The sequence below is a fragment of the Periplaneta americana genome, chromosome 15, assembly GCF_040183065.1.
Source record: "Periplaneta americana isolate PAMFEO1 chromosome 15, P.americana_PAMFEO1_priV1, whole genome shotgun sequence".
Lineage (NCBI taxonomy): Eukaryota > Metazoa > Arthropoda > Insecta > Blattodea > Blattidae > Periplaneta > Periplaneta americana.
Window position 1 is genome coordinate 33339387 of NC_091131.1, and position 20565 is coordinate 33359951.

Sequence of the window (20565 nt, forward strand, 5' to 3'; positions counted from 1 at the left end):
ATGGAGATTCTCGCGAAACAAGCTGTAATCAACTGCAATGTATATTGTTGCTGGGCTAGTTAATTTGTTAATAGTTTTATGAATTAGTACTAGTGTTAAAATGTCAGGGTGCATATTATGTGCTGTTTATAAATGTGACAATTGCAGCATTATAAATTGCTCCAAATCGTACTTTCGATTTCCGACAGTTCATAAAACGTAAGTCAACAACATTCTTTAGTAGGCCTAATTCCTTCGTCTTTGTGTTGATAGAAAAATACAAATTAGTTTTTTTTTATTTAGACCTAATAAATAAATAGAAGTTAAAATGTATTGGATTTTAAGATTTTATCAAATTAAATTTTATTGCTGTCCACATGCCTTTACTCAAGCATCAGATTACTATCAATTTTATCTTTGCAGTTGTCAGCAATGCGTATATAAAACATTACTGTAAATTCATTCCTAATATCAGATTGCTTTTATCTCGGTAAACCAAAGAAAAAATATATAACAATTAATTACGGAAAGTAATATGAAGTATGCAATATTTCTCATAATATGCAGATTTGATATAAGGTAATAATTTTATATATTATTCAACATTTCTTAAGTGTTTCATATATAATTCCGCATTAGGAACTCACGTTTTAAACAATAGTCCGAATCTCGCTATGTTAATATTTGTATATGTGGACGTAATTCCATCCCTCTGCGCTAGATGTCAGGTCCGCGATTTTTCGCACTCATGCCAATGCTGCTAGTATACAGCTGTCCGGTATTATTTGATAATAGCATCGTGCATGGCCTCCCTCAACGAATAATTTTTATTCTTAGTATTCTTTTTTTTCTTTCTAGTATACACATTTCCTAGATACCAAAAGAAAAAACGCTAAACAAGATATGTAACAAATACAAAGCGAATTTCTAAATTACAACTCTTATCAAAAAGTTTAAATTTATTGAATTACGGACCAGTGCGTCACAAAATAATGTATGAACTTTCGAAATTTCATATTTAAATCTCGGGCCAAAGGCTCTCGGTAGCAACCCCTAACTCTCGCCATATATATTTTTTAAGTTATGAGGTTCAGACCTGTCTTCGGACAGTTGACTGAACAACAAGAATGCATGGTTTCGTGTTATTTCTCTGATCTTTTTACTTCACCAAATAAAATGTAGAGTAGGCTACTTATTGTTTGTCATCGTTTTTATAGTTCTGTGTTTAATTTTAGTCGTTCAATTTGTAAATTTATCTAGTACCAAAACATTTATGTCCTCTGGAAGATTTAGTTTGTTACTATTTTCGAAATTCACATTTTTTACTTCTCCCAAATTAACAGATTTTGTACTTTTCACACTTTAAGGAAATATTATAATTCTTACTGTGTATGATTCACAGATAAATATCTAAATTATCTCATTATTATTATTATTATTATTATTATTATTATTATTATTATTATTACTATTATTATTATTATTATTATTCTATTTCTTACCAATGTTTATTATTGTCACACTAACATTACTTATCCAACTTTCATTATTTACTTTCATGTTGTTTTATGGTCTAGATATTAATGTATTAATTACTATTTAATACGAGAAAAATTCGTACCGGCACCGGGAATCGAACCCACGACCTCTCAGCTATGCGCGCTGAGCGCTCTTTCCAACTGAGCTATGCCGGGACACGATCCACGGCGCCGGCCGAACCCCTCTCGTAATGCTTTTACGGCCTTACTACCTGCATTTGAGACGATACAAGTCATATAGCAGGAGCGCATAATTAAATGACTTTGTGGCCATATTCAACATAAGTTTGTGACAACTGCTAATAGTTAATACATCACATATTCATTTTGTATGAGGTCTCGCCCACCTCATTGAATACTACACGGCTACTATGAAGTAGCCAATATGTATTATTACTATTTAATACGAGAAAAATTAGTACCGGCACCGGAAATCGAACCCAGGACCTCTCAGCTCTGCGCGCTGAGCGCTCTTTCCAACTGAGCTATGCCGGGACACGATCCACGGCGCCGGCAGAACCCCTCTTGTATCGTCTCAAACGCAGGTAGGAAGGCCGTAAAAGCATTATGAGATGGGTTCGGCCGGGGCGTGGATCGTGTCCCGGCATAGCTCAGTTGGAAAGAGCGCTCAGCGCGCAGAGCTGAGAGATCCTGGGTTCGATTCCCGGTGCCGGTACGAATTTTTCTCGTATTAAATAGTAATAATACATAGGCCTATTGGCTAATTCATAGTAGCCATGTAGTATTCAATGAGGTGGGCGAGACCTCATACAAAATGAATATGTGATGTAGTCTAATGTAATAACTATGTAAGCAATTGTATTCAATTAGAATTAGAGTCTGGCTGGGCGGAAGAGAAGGCCTACTGGCCTTAGCTCTGCCAGATTAAATAAATAAATAAATAATAATAATAATAATAATAATAATAATAATAATAATAATAATAATAATAATTATTATTATTATTATTATTATTTATTTTACAGTTCATATAGATCCGTTTCTGTCTGTTGCTTTTCCAATTCACTGCGGGGTAAAGCAAGGAGGTGCATTATTGCCTTTAATTTTTAACTTAGCTCTAGAATATGCCATTAGGAAAATCCAGGAAAACAGAGAGGGTTTGGAATTGAAGGGGTTACATCAGCTGCTTGTCTGTGCGGATGACGTGAATATGTTACGAGAAAATCCACAAACTATTAGGGAAAACGCGGCAGTTTTACTTGAAGCAAGTAATGTGATAAGTTTGGAAATAATTCTGAAAAGAAAAGGTATATGATTATGTCTCGTGATCACAACACAGTACGAAATGGAAATATAAAAATTGAAAATTTATCCTTTGAAAAGATGGAAAAATTCAAATATCTTGGAGCAACAGTAACAAAATGACACTTCAGAGGAAGTTAAACTCAGAATAAATATGGGAAATCCCTGTTATTATTCGGTCTGCTCTTAAAGAAACTGAAACTTAGAATGTATAAAACAGTTATATTATCGGTTGTTCAGTATGGTTGTGAAACTTGGACTCTTATTTTGAAAGAGGGTGCTTGAAAACAAGGTGCTTAGGAAAATATTTGGAGCTAAGAGGGTTGAAGTTCCAAGAGAATGGAGAATTTACACAACGCAGAACTGCACGCATTGTATTCTTCAACTGATATAATTAGAAACATTAAATTCAGATGGATAGGGCATGTAGCACGCATGGGTGGATCCAGAAATGCATATAGAGTGTTAGTTGGGAGGCCGGAGGGTAAAGATCTTTGGGGATACTGGGAGGTAGATGGGAGGACAATATTAAAATGGATTTGAGGGAGGTGAGATATTAATCTTGACCAGGATTGGGACCGATGGCGGGCTTATGTGAGGGCGGCAATGAACCTCCGGGTTCCATAAAAGCCAGTAAGTAAGTATGTAAGTATAGGCCTTTGATTCCGTGTAGTTCCCTCTGTTGCACACATGTTTACGTATGATGATAAATTTTTATGGGCATTATAACATATGCAAGATCTGAGGTCAGAGCTATCATAGAAGGCAAACCATGCTTGGACCGTTAGGAAGCTGTCCCGAGAATTAAAAAAATAAAAAATAATGTGAAAAAAATATATAACGAACCTGTACCGTTTCAAATGTGCATGTCTTCTTTTTAGTAAGTGTGCGTCCGTCGTCATGCCAACTGAAGGCGTTGTAGACATTGCTCTGCTCTACATTGCATTTTTTTTAACCTTTATATTAATATCGGCATAGGAATTGAGTAATGCAGAATTCAGAATAGCCTACATAACATGAAAAGTGGCGGTAAAGATAGACAACTTCCTTCAGCATGCCATCTCTCTAGCTCCTCTCAATATGTATGTATCTACTCTAGCAATTTTTTATTCTCCCTCCCTAAATCGGCGGGCCAGTTCGAAAGGGAAACAATTCAAAATGCAAAGTATTCAGATAACTGCATTATTCATTCATTCATAGTGTTCTGCCCAAAGTCAGGTCTTTCACTGCAAACCCAGCTTTCTCCAATCTTTCCTATTTTCTGCCTTCCTCTTTGTTTCCACATGTGATCAATATAATCTTGATGTTGTCTATCATCTGATATCTTTTTCTGCCCCGAACTTTTCTCCCGTTCTCCATTCCTTCCAGTGCATCCTTCAGTAGGCAGTTTCTTCTCAGCCAGTGACCCAGCCAATTCCTTTTCCTATTCCTGATCAGTTTCAGCAACATTTTTTCTTCACCCACTCTTTCCAACACAGCTTCATTTTTACTTATTCTGTCTGTCTAATTCACACGTTCCATTCTTCTCCATATCCACATTTCAGATGCTTCTCTTCACTTCTTCGTAATGTCCATGTTTCTGCCTCATACAAGCACTACACTAGTCTCTTCCTTAGTTCTTTTTCCAGAGGACCGCAGAAGATCCTCCTTTTTCTGTTAAAAGCTTCCTTGGTCATTGTTATCCTCCATTTGACTTCCTGGCAGCAGCTCATGTTACTGCTTATAGTACATTCCAAATATTTCAAGCTGTTCGCTTGCTCTATTGCCTTATTTATTTTCTTTACTTTTCTTCTTATGACCATGATCTTCGTGTTATTTGCATTTATCTTCATCCCATTTAGCTCCAGTAGCATATCCCTTATTATCATCTCTTTTGCTAACAACGTCATATCATCAGCGAATCTTATACACTTATTCGTCTTCCTCCTACTATAACTCTTCCCATGTTTTGAAACCAATTCTTCACTAAATCTTCCAAGTAGATATTCAACAGTGTTTGTGATAAAGGGCATCCTGGGTTATAGAGTTTCATATTGCTGTGAAAAATCCAATTAATATAATTTTAGTTGGTAGTTATAGTAGCCTACATAAGAAACATCATTGTCAGAATGCGGAGTAATTTAATTTTCACAGCAACACTCGACTGAATTTCAAAATACACACCTTTTTCGACACAATCATGAACACACCTCACCACAACAGGAAACAGAAGTCAGCTCGAGACCTTCACTAGGTTTCGGACAATGAATGATACCACTTCGAAACTGTCAGCCAGGTAAATTGCAAAAGTTAACACAGCAAAGATATCATGAAGTTATTCAGTGATTATAAGTGTTAAAAGAGTGTATCGAACAATAATAATAAAAAACATTTATTCTTAAAGAGTGGACTACACTCAGACATGTAGAATAGTTGATTTTAATACAGTTAATATTTTATGTGTCCTATATAAAATATATTCAAAATTTACATAACGTTTTGTGACCTAATTTCTTTTATTTTCAAAAATTATGGGTATTATTGTAGTCTACTTTCTGCATAAATGGATAGCATAGATAGATAGATAGGTAGGTAGGTAGGTAGGTAGATAGGTAGGTAGATTAATTTTTTTATTTTATTGGGTTATTTTACGACGCTGTATCAACATCTAGGTTATTTAGCGTCTGAATGATATGAAGGTGATAATGCCGGTGAAATGAGTCCGGGGTCCAGCACCGAAAGTTGCCCAGCATTTGCTCGTATTGGGTTGAGGGAAAACCCCGGAAAAAACCTCAACCAAGTAACTTGCCCCGACCGGGATTCGAACCCGGGCCACCTGGTTTCGCGGCCAGATGCGCTGACCGTTACTCCACAGGTGTGGACAGATAGATAGATAGGTAGGTAGGTAGATAGGTAGATAGGTAAGTAGGTAGACAGACAGATAGATAGATAGATAGATAGATAGATAGATAGATAGATAGATAGATAGATAGATAGATAGATAGATAGATAGATAGATAGATAGATAGATAGATAGATAGATAGATAGGTAGGTAGGTAGGTAGGTAGGTAGGTAGGTAGGTAGGTTGGTTGGTTGGTTGGTTGGTTGGTTGGTAGACAGACAGACAGACAGACAGACAGACAGACAGACAGACAGACAGACAGACAGACAGACAGACAGACAGACAGACAGACAGACAGACAGACAGACAGACAGACAGACAGACAGACAGACAGACAGACAGACAGACAGACAGACAGACAGACAGACAGACAGACAGACAGACAGACAGACAGACAGACAGACAGACAGACAGACAGACAGACAGACAGACAGACAGACAGACAGACAGACAGACAGACAGACAGACAGACAGACAGACAGACAGACAGACAGACAGACAGACAGACAGACAGACAGACAGATAGATAGATAGGCAGGCAGGCAGATATTACAAACTTACATATTTGGAGTATTAATAATAAATTGTTATTTAATATAAATAAGTGTATACATATGACCTTTTCTAGATTGAAAAATACAATATTAAATTTTCATATAAAATAGAGGCAAAAGTTTTACCAGCAGAAAATGAACATAAAGATTTAGGTATATTATTTAGCAGTAAATTTACATTTCATAGTCATATTAATAATATTATAAATTTGTCCTATAAATTTTTAGGTTTTGTTATGAGAAATTCTTGTAAATTCAAAGTGAAAACTATAATAATTTTGTATAATTCCATTGTTCGATCTAAATTAGAGTATGCTCCTGTTATCTGGAACCCAGTTACTAACAAATATATTCTGTTACTAGAAAAAATTCAAAATAAATTTCTAAAATGGTTATATTACAGACTTTATAATGATTATCCTACCTATGAGAGTTATGCTACAATGCTTCAACATTTCCATTTTACTAGTTTGAAAATTCGACGAAATTGTCAATCTTTAAACTTCCTTTATAAAATTATTAACAATAAGTTGGACTGTGTTGGTTTATTTTATTATATAACATTATATGCACCTAAGCTTAAAACGAAATTTCGAAATTTGTTTTACATACCAAGAACAAATACTGAATCCCACAAAAATTCCCCAGTTTTCCAAATGTTACAGTTATACAATAAATTACATCCTCATCCGAATGTTGATATTTTCAATATGAATTTCTCTAGATACAGAATGATTTGTTATCATATTTTACAGAATATTGTTGTTAGTTAATTTGAAGCTACTTTCACACCTTATTTCAATTTCTCTTTTTTCTTTCCCTTTTTTCTATTATGTTTCAGTTTTTAATAAGTGTATGTTTCCTTTTCCTTGTTTATGTTTTATCAATTAATTTGTTAGTCGTGAACATTGTAATTGGGCTTTGCCTATTATGTCCAACAACAGATGAATAAATAAATACATAAATAAATATATCTATATATAAATAAGTAAATAAATAAATAAATTAATTAATTAATCAATAAACTATATAAGCCTATCACTGGATTCAGGAAACTACGTAATTTTTTAATAAAGAGAAAAGCAAAAAAAAAAAATATATATATATATATATTTTTTTTTTTTTTCAAAAAATTTCACGTACATATTAGACCTACTCTTAAGAGCTATTGAAAAATGTTTGAAGTTCGATTGAGGAGAAAAACGTGGTTTACTGTGTGAAAGTGCAACCTGAAATGATTACGAAGTGACTGACTTAGATTTGTATTATTTTATAAGAAGTGACAGACTAACTCCTGTTACCTGAACGCGGGGAGAAGCTTTGTAGCAATACACCGGCTAACGTACTTTTAATCTACCTTCTCGAATTCTAAGAAAAAATATTTGTAGGTTCTTTTAGATTTCCAAGAAGAGAAAAACAGTGTTGCGAGTTTAAGATAGGAGAGAAGCTGTAAAAAAGGCAACATCTGTCACCCCAGAACTCTTAATTAACTGGCAAAAAAGGCGTAATAGTCACTGCTGGAGTTGCATGTCGTAGCTGTCGACAGTGTGTTAGCCCAGTTCTTGCAAAGCGGCTCTTGATCACAAGGCTAGCTGCCGGAAAATGCTATACATTTGGGCAAACAATTTATTAAAGTTCTAAAACTGCGTGCACAATAATTATTCCTTCTTTCCTAACACCCGTCATTTTAAACCTGATGCATTGAAACGTATTCAACTTTATTATGTGTGTTTTTACAGGGTCTATAACAGTATTTTAGTAGTAATCGTTACAGATTTAAAGAAACTACAAAGAAGTTAGAAACACCTTGTCATAATTAATTTTATGGAGAGTGAATAAATGATTTAACGAATAAATGAATAGATTATTAAGTATATTAATTAATTGATACATAAATGCGTGAACGAATAAGCGATTGAATTAAGCAATGAGTAAAATAATTTATAAGTAGGCTACATTAATATAAGTAAGAAGGCAATAATATTTAAATGAATTAGAAAATGAAAAAAAAAAGATTAAATATTTAATAAATACATTACTTAATTTATTTTATGCTCGACCATGCCGAAATGTAATAATTATACACCTGGTAGGAGCCCTTTAATGGACCTCATTAAAGTACACCTATTCATTAAAGTTCAGGTGTTCCACCAATCAGAAAATACCATTGTAGCAATATGAAAGCGCAAGTATCGATTATTCTCCGATATGCAATCGAAAGACTAGTTCTGTTACTATAATAATTAGCGTTAATTGTAAATAATATTCAAATAAATTCAATTTGTCATCTCGTTTTTCAATGTCTAATTCAATTTCAAGTTTATATCAAGATTAATGTTTATTTTACTCTCTAGATTATATCAAGATCAATGTCGACATTTGTTTCTCGGAAAAAAATCAATACTTTCGCGTCTGCGCACATCTCACAATTTACGAGGTATTATACGAGGTCAGTTCCGCTCCTCAGTCAGATAAGAGTAGCATGAATATTTATGAATAATTTCAAGTTAGAAATATGGTCGAGCATAAAAAGTCGTATGAAACTTGACTATAATGGTAATTAAGACGCTCGTATGAAAATTATGAAACCCGCCTGCGCTCGTTTCATAAACATACTCGCGTCTTAATTACTACCATTATAGGCTCGTTGCATAATGTACTATTAATAAATATGATACTTAATTTTCAGGGTATCAAAAAGTATCCATTATTTTAGGAGATGCTAGTATGCATCAAAACAAGAAAATGATGTGTAATAAATATGGGTCCTACAACACATACTTTCTAATATCTGAACACTTGTTCATAGGAGGTGCTCAAAGTGACGTCCATTCATGGCAGTGCATTCCTCTACCCTTCGGGGTAAGGAATCACGAACTCTTTGAAGTCGACCTGGTTGTTCTTGATAACCAAAAGTCTACTGGATTTAGGTTTGGGGAACGAGCAGGCCAAGGTGTGGGTCCTCCCCATTCAATCCAGTGGTCCTGAATTGTCAGCGTCAGGTGTTCACGCTTATTGCGGTGTGCTGGTGTGCCATCATGCATGAACCACATCTGTAGTCTTTGCTGACATGGCACATGCTCCAGCAAGGTAGCCAATACGTTAATAAGGAAGTCCTGATAACGAGCCCCAGTTAATCTCTGTGGTAGTAAGAATGGCCCTTAATCTATCACCAAGAACGCCTGCCCATACGTTGATTGAGAATCTGTGTTGATGCCTAGTTTCTTCAACTTCATGGGGATTTTCATCAGCTCACACGTGCTGATTACGAAAATTCACAACACCGTCTCTGCTGAACCCCGCTCATATCCGCAACCAGACTTTTTTTTTCAATATTCCTTGCGACGTATCAGTATTCCATGCCAGGGGTGTCAACTACGGTATGATTATGTGGTAGCCTGCTGTATTGTAGGGCAGAAAAATGCATTGCCATAAATGGACGTCACATTGAGGACCGCCTATGAACAAGTGTTCAGATCTCAGAAAATATGTGTTGTAGGACCCATGTTTATTATACTTTTTTTCTTGTTTTGATGCATACTATCGACTGACTTACTGAGCAAGATTAATGCAGTCTCTACCATCATATCCCACCTCCCTCAAATCCATTTTAATATTATCATTCCATCTACGTCTCGGCCTCCCCAAAGGTATTTTTTCCTCCAGCCTTCCAACTACCACTCTATATGCAGTTCTGGATTCGCCCATACGTGCTACATGCCCTGCCCATCTCAAACGTTTGGATTTAATGTTCCTAATTGTGCCAGGTGAAGGATACAATGCGTACAGTTCTGTGTTCTGTAACTTTCTCCATTATTCTGTAACTTCATCCCTCTTAGTCCCAAATATTTTTCTAAACACCTTATTCTCAAACGCCCTTAACCTCTGTTCCCCTCTGAAAGTGAGAGTCCAAGTTTCACAACCGTAAAGAACAACCGGTAATATAACTGTTTTATAAATTCTAAGTTTCAGATTTTTTGACAGCAGACTGGATGACAAAAGATTCTCAACCGAATAATAACAGGCATTTCCCACATTTATTCTGTGTTTAATTTCCTTCCGAGTATCATTTATATTTGTTACTGTTGCTCCCAGGTATTTGAATTTTTCCACCTCTTCAAAGGATAAATTTACAATTTTTATATTTCCATTTCGTACAATATTCTGGTCACGACACATAATCATATATTTTGTCTTTTCGGGATTTACTTCCAAACCTATTTCTTTACTTGCTTCAAGTAAAATTCCCGTATTTTCTCTAATCGTTGTGGATTTTCTCCTAATATATTCACGTCATCCGCATAAACAAACAGCTGATGTAACCCGTTCAATTCCACACCCTCTCTGTTATCCTGGACTTTCCTAATGGCATATCTAGAGCAAAGTTAAACAGTAAAGGTGACAGTGCATGTCCTTGCTTTTGCCCATAGTGAATTGGAAACGCATCAGAAACGATGCATTCTATCACCTCCTAAAATATTGAATGCTTTTTTAACATCCTGTATTAATGATGAAAGAAAGAAAGAATAAACGAATAAAAATTTAGAAAACATATTATTTCATTTATTAGGAAAATTACAGTTTATTAGGTGATTTGTAATGTTTTAACATATTGGATTGGTGCATAAGTTCGTAGCGTTTTTCTGTACTTTCATTCATCTGGTGTCCATGTTTCCATAGCAACCAAGTATTTATTTACGCTATGAAATTATGCACCACTCCAATACTTATCTAGGTTCACAACTCTGAATTCAGTAAAATCAACTTTCAATCGTGGCGAGCGTTTACTGTAAGGACGAGAAAACACACTATCGTGCAAGAAAATTTTTATAGCCCTTAAAAAAATAGGTCATCCCTGCCCTGAATTGAGCCTTGACAATCACTACATCACAATTGGGGGAAATTGCAATGATATACTTGTACAATATTACCAACATTCCCGTCATAGTTGACACGGAATGTCTCGCGTATAATCAATTGATTTGTAACATTGAAATCTGAAATATGTCACACGTTTGCAGTTGCACTGTTAACATAGCAACGTCAGATGCGGTGTACATGCATGGAAACATCGTTCGTATTATACGTGTGTTAAATTTGCATCGCATGGTGAAGCATTTTTTATCAGTAACTAATTCTGTAATTAATTAGTTCATTATGATTATTTTATATGCTATGTTCATTCTCTAATTCTCATTTTTACATCGACAATTTATTGACATTGACAATTCTTTCTTTAATAATTTCTATAGTAACTAATTTTGTAATTAATTAGTTCATTATGATTATTTTATATGCTTTGTTCATTCTCTACTTCTCATTTTTACATCGACAATTCATTGACATTGACAATTCTTTCTTTAATAATGTCTATAGTAACTAATTTTGTAATTAATTAGTTCATTATGATTATTTTATATGCTCTGTTCATTCTCTACTTCTCATTTTTACATCGACAATTCATTGACATTGACAATTCTTTCTTTAATAATTTCTATAGTAACTAATTCTGTAATTAATTAGTTCATTATGATTATTTTATATGCTCTGTTCATTCTCTACTTCTCATTTTTACATCGACAATTCATTGACATTGACAATTCTTTCTTTAATAATTTCTATAGTAACTAATTTTGTAATTAATTAGTTCATTATGATTATTTTATATGCTCTGTTCATTCTCTACTTCTCATTTTTACATCGACAATTCATTGACATTGACAATTCTTTCTTTAATAATTTCTATAGTAACTAATTCTGTAATTAATTAGTTCATTATGATTATTTTATATGCTCTGTTCATTCTCTACTTCTCATTTTTACATCGACAATTCATTGACATTGACAATTCTTTCTTTAATAATTTCTATAGTAACTAATTTTGTAATTAATTAGTTCATTATGATTAATTTATATGCTCTGTTCATTCTCTACTTCTCATTTTTACATCGACAATTCATTGACATTGACAATTCTTTCTTTAATAATTTCTATAGTAACTAATTTTGTAATTAATTAGTTCATTATGATTATTTTATATGCTCTGTTCATTCTCTACTTCTCATTTTTACATCGACAATTCATTGACATTGACAATTCTTTCTTTAATAATTTCTATAGTAACTAATTTTGTAATTAATTAGTTCATTATGATTATTTTATATGCTCTGTTCATTCTCTACTTCTCATTTTTACATCGACAATGCATTGACATTGACAATTCTTTCTTTAATAATTTCTATAGTAACTAATTTTGTAATTAATTAGTTCATTATGATTATTTTATATGCTCTGTTCATTCTCTACTTCTCATTTTTACATCGACAATGCATTGACATTGACAATTCTTTCTTTAATAATTTCTATAGTAACTAATTTTGTAATTAATTAGTTCATTATGATTATTTTATATGCTCTGTTCATTCTCTACTTCTCATTTTTACATCGACAATTCATTGACATTGACAATTCTTTCTTTAATAATTTCTATACCTAAATCAGTTAAAACTTTTATTTCATACTATGAAAGCAACAGGAGTTGATTGAATCCCCATTGAATTAATGAAATACTTGGGTGAAGACAGGAAGGAAATTATGTCATTATGCAACGAAATATCGTCGGTTTCTTAGTAAAAGTGATTAAGTCCAAAAAATGCAAAATTGTTGGGAAAAGGCATTTAAAGGTTTAATGATCCATCCAAAGATAACTGTACTTCTTTAGATGTTAGTAATTAGTTATTTTGAAGGTGAATGTGCTATATTATTAGTTTTTAATATAAAATTATGTCTTGAATTTTCATAGTGCTTGGAAGCCTTCAATGTGACTTGGTCGCTTTTACCAAGAAACCGACGATATATGAGAAAGGCGAATGATCTGAAAATTTTTACGAGACAGTGTTGCTGCCAATACCGAAGAAACATAATGCCAAGAAATGTAACGAGTTCAAAACTATCAGCCTGATATCGCACTCGGCGAAGATTCTCCTGCGAATACTGAATCGACGTTTGTATTGTAAGATGGAAGGATAGTTGGAGGAAGAGCAATTTGGCTTCAGAAGGGAAAAGGTACGAGAGATGCAACTGGACTACTACGAACAATCGGCGAAAGATAGCTAGAGAAAAATAAAGAAGTGTACACTATGTAGTATTTGTGGATCTGAAAAAGGCGTTTGACAGAGTGAATTGGAATAAACTGATGGGGATCCTGAAGAAAATAAGTGTGGATTGGATAGAGAGAAGGCTGTTCAGTAATCTTTATATGAAACGGGTCAGGTAAAGATGGGAGAAGAAATGTCAGAAGGAAGGGAAGTAGGGACAGGAGTATGGCAAGGAGCCCTTTGTCACCTATCCTGTTCAACACTATCGAATACATAGTCCAGATTTTAGAGGCTACGTTCTGAAAAGCAGACACACTTATAACTAGGGGCGGATTCATATGCTCTAAAAAACGGCAAAATATGCATGCATATATGGCTTAAAAACCAGGTTATGTATGCATTAAAAATGACAAAATATGCACTGTTAAAATAAAAAGAACTTATTCGTTTTATTTGAAGAAAATTACTGTTATTGATGGTTTTTATGTTATAGGCTGCATAAGAATATTGAGATACTGTCAGTTGTTAAAGTCGACTGTCCTTCAACCCACTGCTTAAACAGTACACTTCTGGCACATTTTTCGTTAGGCATCGTTGATAAAAATAACTCAAAATTAATCATTTTCTTGCGGCTAAGTTGTTCTGAAATACAAGGCACTTTACACACTATCGATTTTCTCTGACATGTCACCATAATAGAATGGATTATTCTGATTTGCCTCGTCGGCAAGTAGAAGTCAGAAATTGCATTATCGGTCCTATATTTTTGTTGATAGACGGGAAAATTCGAGTTTAGCGAGCGCAAAGAAGTCTATCAACACTTCCTGTGCCAACTATATTGCAGCGTTCTCGTGACAACTGTCAAAATCTTATATCTCAAATTTCATCCATCATAACGTCTCTATATTATTCAGGGTGTTTAAAAAATACGGGGCATAACTTCAGGTATGTATTTCCCACATGTAGACAATCAAAATAGTTCATTACAACATGTGTCCGAAAATGCTTCATTTCTGAGTTATGGCGTTCACAACATTGAAATTCACCGGAACTTTGTTATGCTATCTCGTGTGAACTGTGCTTCACCTGTAAATAATACTAAGGCAGGAAAGTTCGGATTTACACCACACTACTGCAAGAACCACTGACAGAACCTAACTCGTGCAGGGTAATCTGCTGGTGACAGGGCCTGTACACGTTGCAAATGATAAGGATACAATTGATACTCTTTCAACAGTCTCCAGACAGTGGTATGAGGAACATTGACTTGCAACGCTACCCTTCGTGTGCTGATAGAAGAAGTCATGTTCACAGCCTCTAGAATCTCCTCCTGTACTTCTGGAGTTGTAGATCTTGGTCGTCCCCTTCCCAAACCAGGAGAGTTAAATTTTCCATACTCGCACAGACGGTAATGGAGACGTACAAATGTCTTCCGATCTGGACATTGTCGCTATGGGTACCTCTCCTGGTACAAACGACGAGCCAGCGCAGCATTGCCGTCCGCCTTACGTACATGAAGTGTATCTCTGCCAGCTCTTGATTTGAATACATGTCGCACAGTCTAACGCCTACACAACACTGAATGTAACCTTCGCCTCGGAATGAACTGTCAGAGTACCCTCTTAAGGTCTCCTTTGACGGCAACGACCTGCGGAAAGAAAAACGTTCCGGTGAATTTCAATGTTGTGAAGGCCATAACTCGGAAATAAAGCATTTCCGGACACATGTTGTAATGAACTATTTTGATTGTCTACATGTGGGAAATACATATCTGAAATTATGCCCCGTATTTTTGAAACACTCTGTATATTTACACAGAGTCTGCAGTGTATTTCATTATGGAGTGCCTTGTTGGTTGCAGCGGAATTGTTCACAATGATTCGCCGCCAACAGTGCACTGTAAGCATGTTGCCAGATTTAAATAAATAAAATATAAGTACGGTACTGTAATTTGTTTCAATGTCTGTACAGTAGTGGCAAAAAAACCGAACCGACCCTTGTAGCTGATTTCAGAACCTTGTTTACTCCAGAGCACGATAGACTGGTAACTAAGACTTTCGTGGTTCGAATCCCGCCTGTGAAGGAAACTTTTTTTTTTGTTCCTTATTCACATTTATTCCCAAAACTTTTCGATTGCTGGTAAAATTCATGTTCTCGGAATAATAACTTAAGTAGTAAAATACCGCTGCAAGGATACAAATATTAATACCATGGTATGAAAAAATATCTCAATTTGATAGGGAATATGTTAAAAAATATCACAACAATTGCTGTATCTGTTTCAGTAAATCTTTCTATGAAAATGTGTTTTTTTTGTAAACGGCCCCAGGGAAACTGACTTTCTGGACGGCCTCGTAATCGGTGGAGTGGCCAAAATTGGTATAAGCACTTGTTTTGACATTATTAACATGGTGGAAGAAAAAAAAATAACTTTTTTATCTGCCCCCATGAGAATGTTTGCTTGTTAGACTACAAATATTCAGTTAAATGTAGTTCTGTTTATAACTAGACTATGAATAAGGGTGTAATTGTTTGCCTTATTTGAACTGTTGTATCAGTGAAGCGTGGTGAGTCAGTGAAGTTATGGTTTACAATGGTAATGAATAGTTTCGATCAGTGATAATTTATAGTGTGTTCTGTAGTGTCAGTGAAATGTGTCATAGTACCAGTGCAGTGAGATGTGTCATAGTGCCAGCACAGTCTAGTATATACAGTCACGAAGCTTGAGTTGTGAGGGTACTAGGAACAATAGACTGTGAAGATACTATTTCACATTTTCTGTGATGAAGCGATAGTAGCGATCCTAGTGGTTAGCAACTATCTATGGATGCATATTTACTACGTATTGAGCTTCGTGACTGTATATACTAGACTGTGGTGCCAGTGCAGTGAGAGTGAAGTGAAAGCTTATCAGTAGGGCTAGGATTTTGATGACCTATAAATCATGAAAAATGTCCTAAAACAATGCATTTGTGACCTAGAAATCTAAAAAAAAAAAAAATTCCCTTAAAAATGTCCTTAAAATTGATCTTAAATAATTGGCCTAGTAGAAAAAGAGGTTTTGTATTACTTAATATTTAGACCAGTACTTGAATTAAATTTTACATTATTTTTATAAGTAGTGCACTTTAATTAATTATTTTAACTGATGTAGTTTCATTTATGATCGTACACATCTGCGTCGGTATGTGGACGTGAGATCAGTAATCAGGTGGTCGGTCTTGGCCCTCCATGGGCTGCAGTGCCATGGATTTACTTTACCTTTAGTTTCCATGTAGTCCACTCTTATCCGGAATTAGCAGATATAGAAGAGTCTATATTGAAGGGGCGGTCGGACCGATCCATTACATGGTGTGTACTACATTAAATGGCAATATTTGTGTAGAAAAACGATTAAAATGTTATACAAAATAATGGGTATTAATGGACAAAATATGTACAGAAAATATCAAAGGAAATAAACATTATTTTACATTAATAATGGAGATTTATGGCCAAAATTAAATGAAAATTCCTAAAAAATGACCGAATAAAACAGTAGATGCTCTTATGAGTTGAAACAGGCAAAAAATTAAAAAAAAAATGTCTTAACAAATGTGTCTTAAAACACTCAGTTTATCACATAACATATAAATATTAAAGCATCTATGTTTCCGGCTTACTAGAAAAAAGATGCAATTTCATCAAAATCCTAGCCCTAGTTATCAGTTTGAATGTGAAACTTATGTAGGGCCTATACATATTACGTGGGTTGTAATAGAAAAATAGGTTCACTTATTAATTAGGTTATTTCATGTATTATTATTAATGTAATTACTCACTTACTTATTTACTTACTTACTGGCTTTTAAGGAACCCGGATGTTCATTGCCGCTCTCACATAAGCCCGCCATTGGTCCCTATCCTGAGCAAGATTAATCCAGTCTCTACCATCATATCCCACCTCCCTCAAATCCATTTTAATATTATCTTTCCATCTACATTTCGACCTCCCCAAAGGTCTTTTTCCCTCCGGCCTCCCAACTAACACTCTATATGCATTTCTGGATTCGCCCATACGTGCTACATGTCCTGCCCATCTCAAACGTCTGGATTTTATGTTCCTAATTATGTCAGGTGAAGTATACAATGCGTGCAGCTCTGCGTTGTGTAACTTTCTCCATTCTGCTGTAACTTCATCCCTCTTAGCCACAAATATTTTCCTAAGCACCTTATTCTCAAACACCCTTAATCTCTATTCCTCTCTCAAAGTGAGAGTCTAAGTTTCACAACCATAAAGAACAACCGGTAATATAACTGTTTTATAATTTCTAAGTTTCAGATTTTTTGACAGCAGACTAGATGATAAAAGCTTCTCAACCGAATAAAAACAGGCATTTCCCATATTTATTCTGTGTTTAATTTCCTCCCGAGTATCATTTATATTTGTTACTGTTGCTCCCAGATATTTAAACTTCTCCACCTCTTCAAAAGATAAATTTCCAATTTTTACATTTCCATTTCGTACAATATTCTGGTCACGAGACATAATCATATACTTTGTCTTTTCGGGATTTACTTCCAAATCTATCTCTTTACTTGCTTCCAGTAAAATTCCCGTGTTTTCCCCAAATCGTTTGTGGATTTTCACCTAACATATTGACGTCATCCGCATAGACAAGCAGCTGATGTAACCCGTTCAATTCCAAACCCTCTCTGTTATCCTGGACTTTCCTAATGGCATACTCCAGAGCAAAGTTAAAAAGTAAAGGTGATAGTGCATCTCCTTGCTTTAGCTCACAGTGAATTGGAAACGCATCTGACAGAAACTGACCTATACGAACTCTGCTGTACGTTTCACTGAGACACATTTTAATTAATCGAACTAGTTTTTTGGGAATACCAAATTCAATAAGAATATCATATAAAACTTCTCTCTTAACTGAGTCATATGCTTTTTTGAAATCTATGAATAACTGATGCACTGTACCCTTAACTAATGTAATTATTATGTATTATTTTTATTGTGTGTAATTAAGTTACCACTGCCACCGGGTGTTTGCCTACTTTCAGTGTAAATAAATACATACATACTTAAATGCCAAAAGAAAAAAATTATAGCAAATACAGAACCGCAATAAACATTTCAATCTGAAGTTTCTCCCTCTTCTTCCACTTTTACCTATTTGAGACAGATTAGGCGTAAACCTGCCAGCAATAAACTTGTATGACAAAATAATGTACTGTACAAGTCATTTCAATCAAACGTTTTATTCGAAAGAAACGTAAAGCCGGTTATAATACCTTTATGGCCATATCTACATACATCTACATATCCTCAGAGTTTTATATCTCAGAAGTTGTAATTTGCTCCTTTAGGCTTATTGGTTTAATGGCCTGGAATAACAGGTCTCCGTGATTCTGCTCCACTGTCAATACCCAGCACTGATATCTCATAAATAACTAATTACTATCCGACACTGGAAAGCTAGAAGCCTTGGGTTCAACCCCGCCCCATCCTGATTATTTCCCAGTAAGGCATTAGCGTTTTAGTGTCGTTTCTCAGACTGTCTTATGTCTTGTAGGCAGTACATCATCTTCTGAAATGTCTCAAAACAAATGAACCACGCCTTGAGGAAGTTTTGTTTGATTTTATTTGTAAATGTTTGTAAAAGAGCAGCCTTCTGCATTGTCTCTGGCTTCTTAAAGTTTCTTATTAACTACAGAAACAACACACTGTTCGATCTCACATCGCGATTGTATGACGTGAGCAAAAATTGGAAGTTTTCGGGGAAATACCCTGCTTGTCAGAAATATGAGAAGAGTGGAATTGTGGTCGTCAGAGAAGAAAGCACTAATATTAGAGCCAATCGTAAGGTTTGAAAGAAATTTTCAGCAAGCCAAGGAAGTGGACGATGAAAAACGAACCCTACATGAAGGGTTGGGAACCATAGTGGGCCAAGCGCCATTTGATAAAACCGTAGAAAACAAGGGTTAAAATGAAACATATAGCAAGTAATATAAAGTATACACATTAAAACTAAATGATAATATTTAAATCTTCATTAAACTATGGTATTCACTTAAATTTAACTCTTGATTTCTCCGTTTTTAATAAATGGCCAAGGAAATGGACGTTGAAAAACGAACCCTATATGAAGGGTTGAGACCATAGTGGGCCAAGCGCCATTTACTAAAACCGTAGAAAACAAGAGTTAAAATGTATTACCACAATTCAATGGAAACATATAGCAAATAATATAAAGTATACACATTCAAACTAAATGATAATATGTCAATCTTCATTAAACTATGGTACTCACTTAAATTTAACTCTTGATTTCTCCGTTTTTAATAAATGGCCAAGGAAATGGACGTTGAAAAACGAACCCTATATGAAGGGTTGAGAACCATAGTGGGCCAAGCGCCATTTACTAAAACCGTAGAAGACAAGAGTTAAAATGAAGTTATTACAATAATTCAATGGAAACATATAGCAAATAATATAAAGTATACACATTCAAACTAAATGATAATATGTCAATCTTCATTAAACTATGGTATTCACTTAAATTTAACCCTTGATTTCTCCGTTTTTAATAAATGGCCAAGGAAATGGACGAAGAAAAGCGAATCCTATATGAAGGGTTGAGAACCATAGTGGGCCAAGCGCCATTTACTAAAACCGTAATTCAATGGAAACATATAGCAAATAATATAAAATGTACACATTCAAACTAAATGATAATATGTCAATCTTCATTAAACTATGGTATCCACTTAACTTTAACTTTTGATTTCTCCGTTTTTAATAAATGGCGCTTGGCCTACTATGGCTCTGGACCCTACATATTTTCCATGTATTTCTCACTTAAATGAGAGACATAATGCTCTTGATTATACATGGGAGGTGAAGGGTCTACTTTTTGGCGCTCGTGTACATCTTGGACTATAGACCAACGCCAACGTTTGGGATTGAAGAGAAACCAATACAAGGAAATTCTTAAAAACATTTTGAAGGATTCAATAGGCTACATACAGAATGGCTACATTAATTTCAGGGGGTTATTCTTTGAGATATTTCAAACAAAATAGTTTGATACAATTTTTTTTGCTTCATTTTGGAGATAATTGTTTTGTATGAAATATTTCATAACGTGTTTTGGGAAAGTCATTGAGATATTTCAAACAAAATAGTTTGATCCAATTTTTTTTTTCGCTTCATTTTGGAGATAATTGTTTTATATGAAATATTTCATAACGTGTTTTGGGA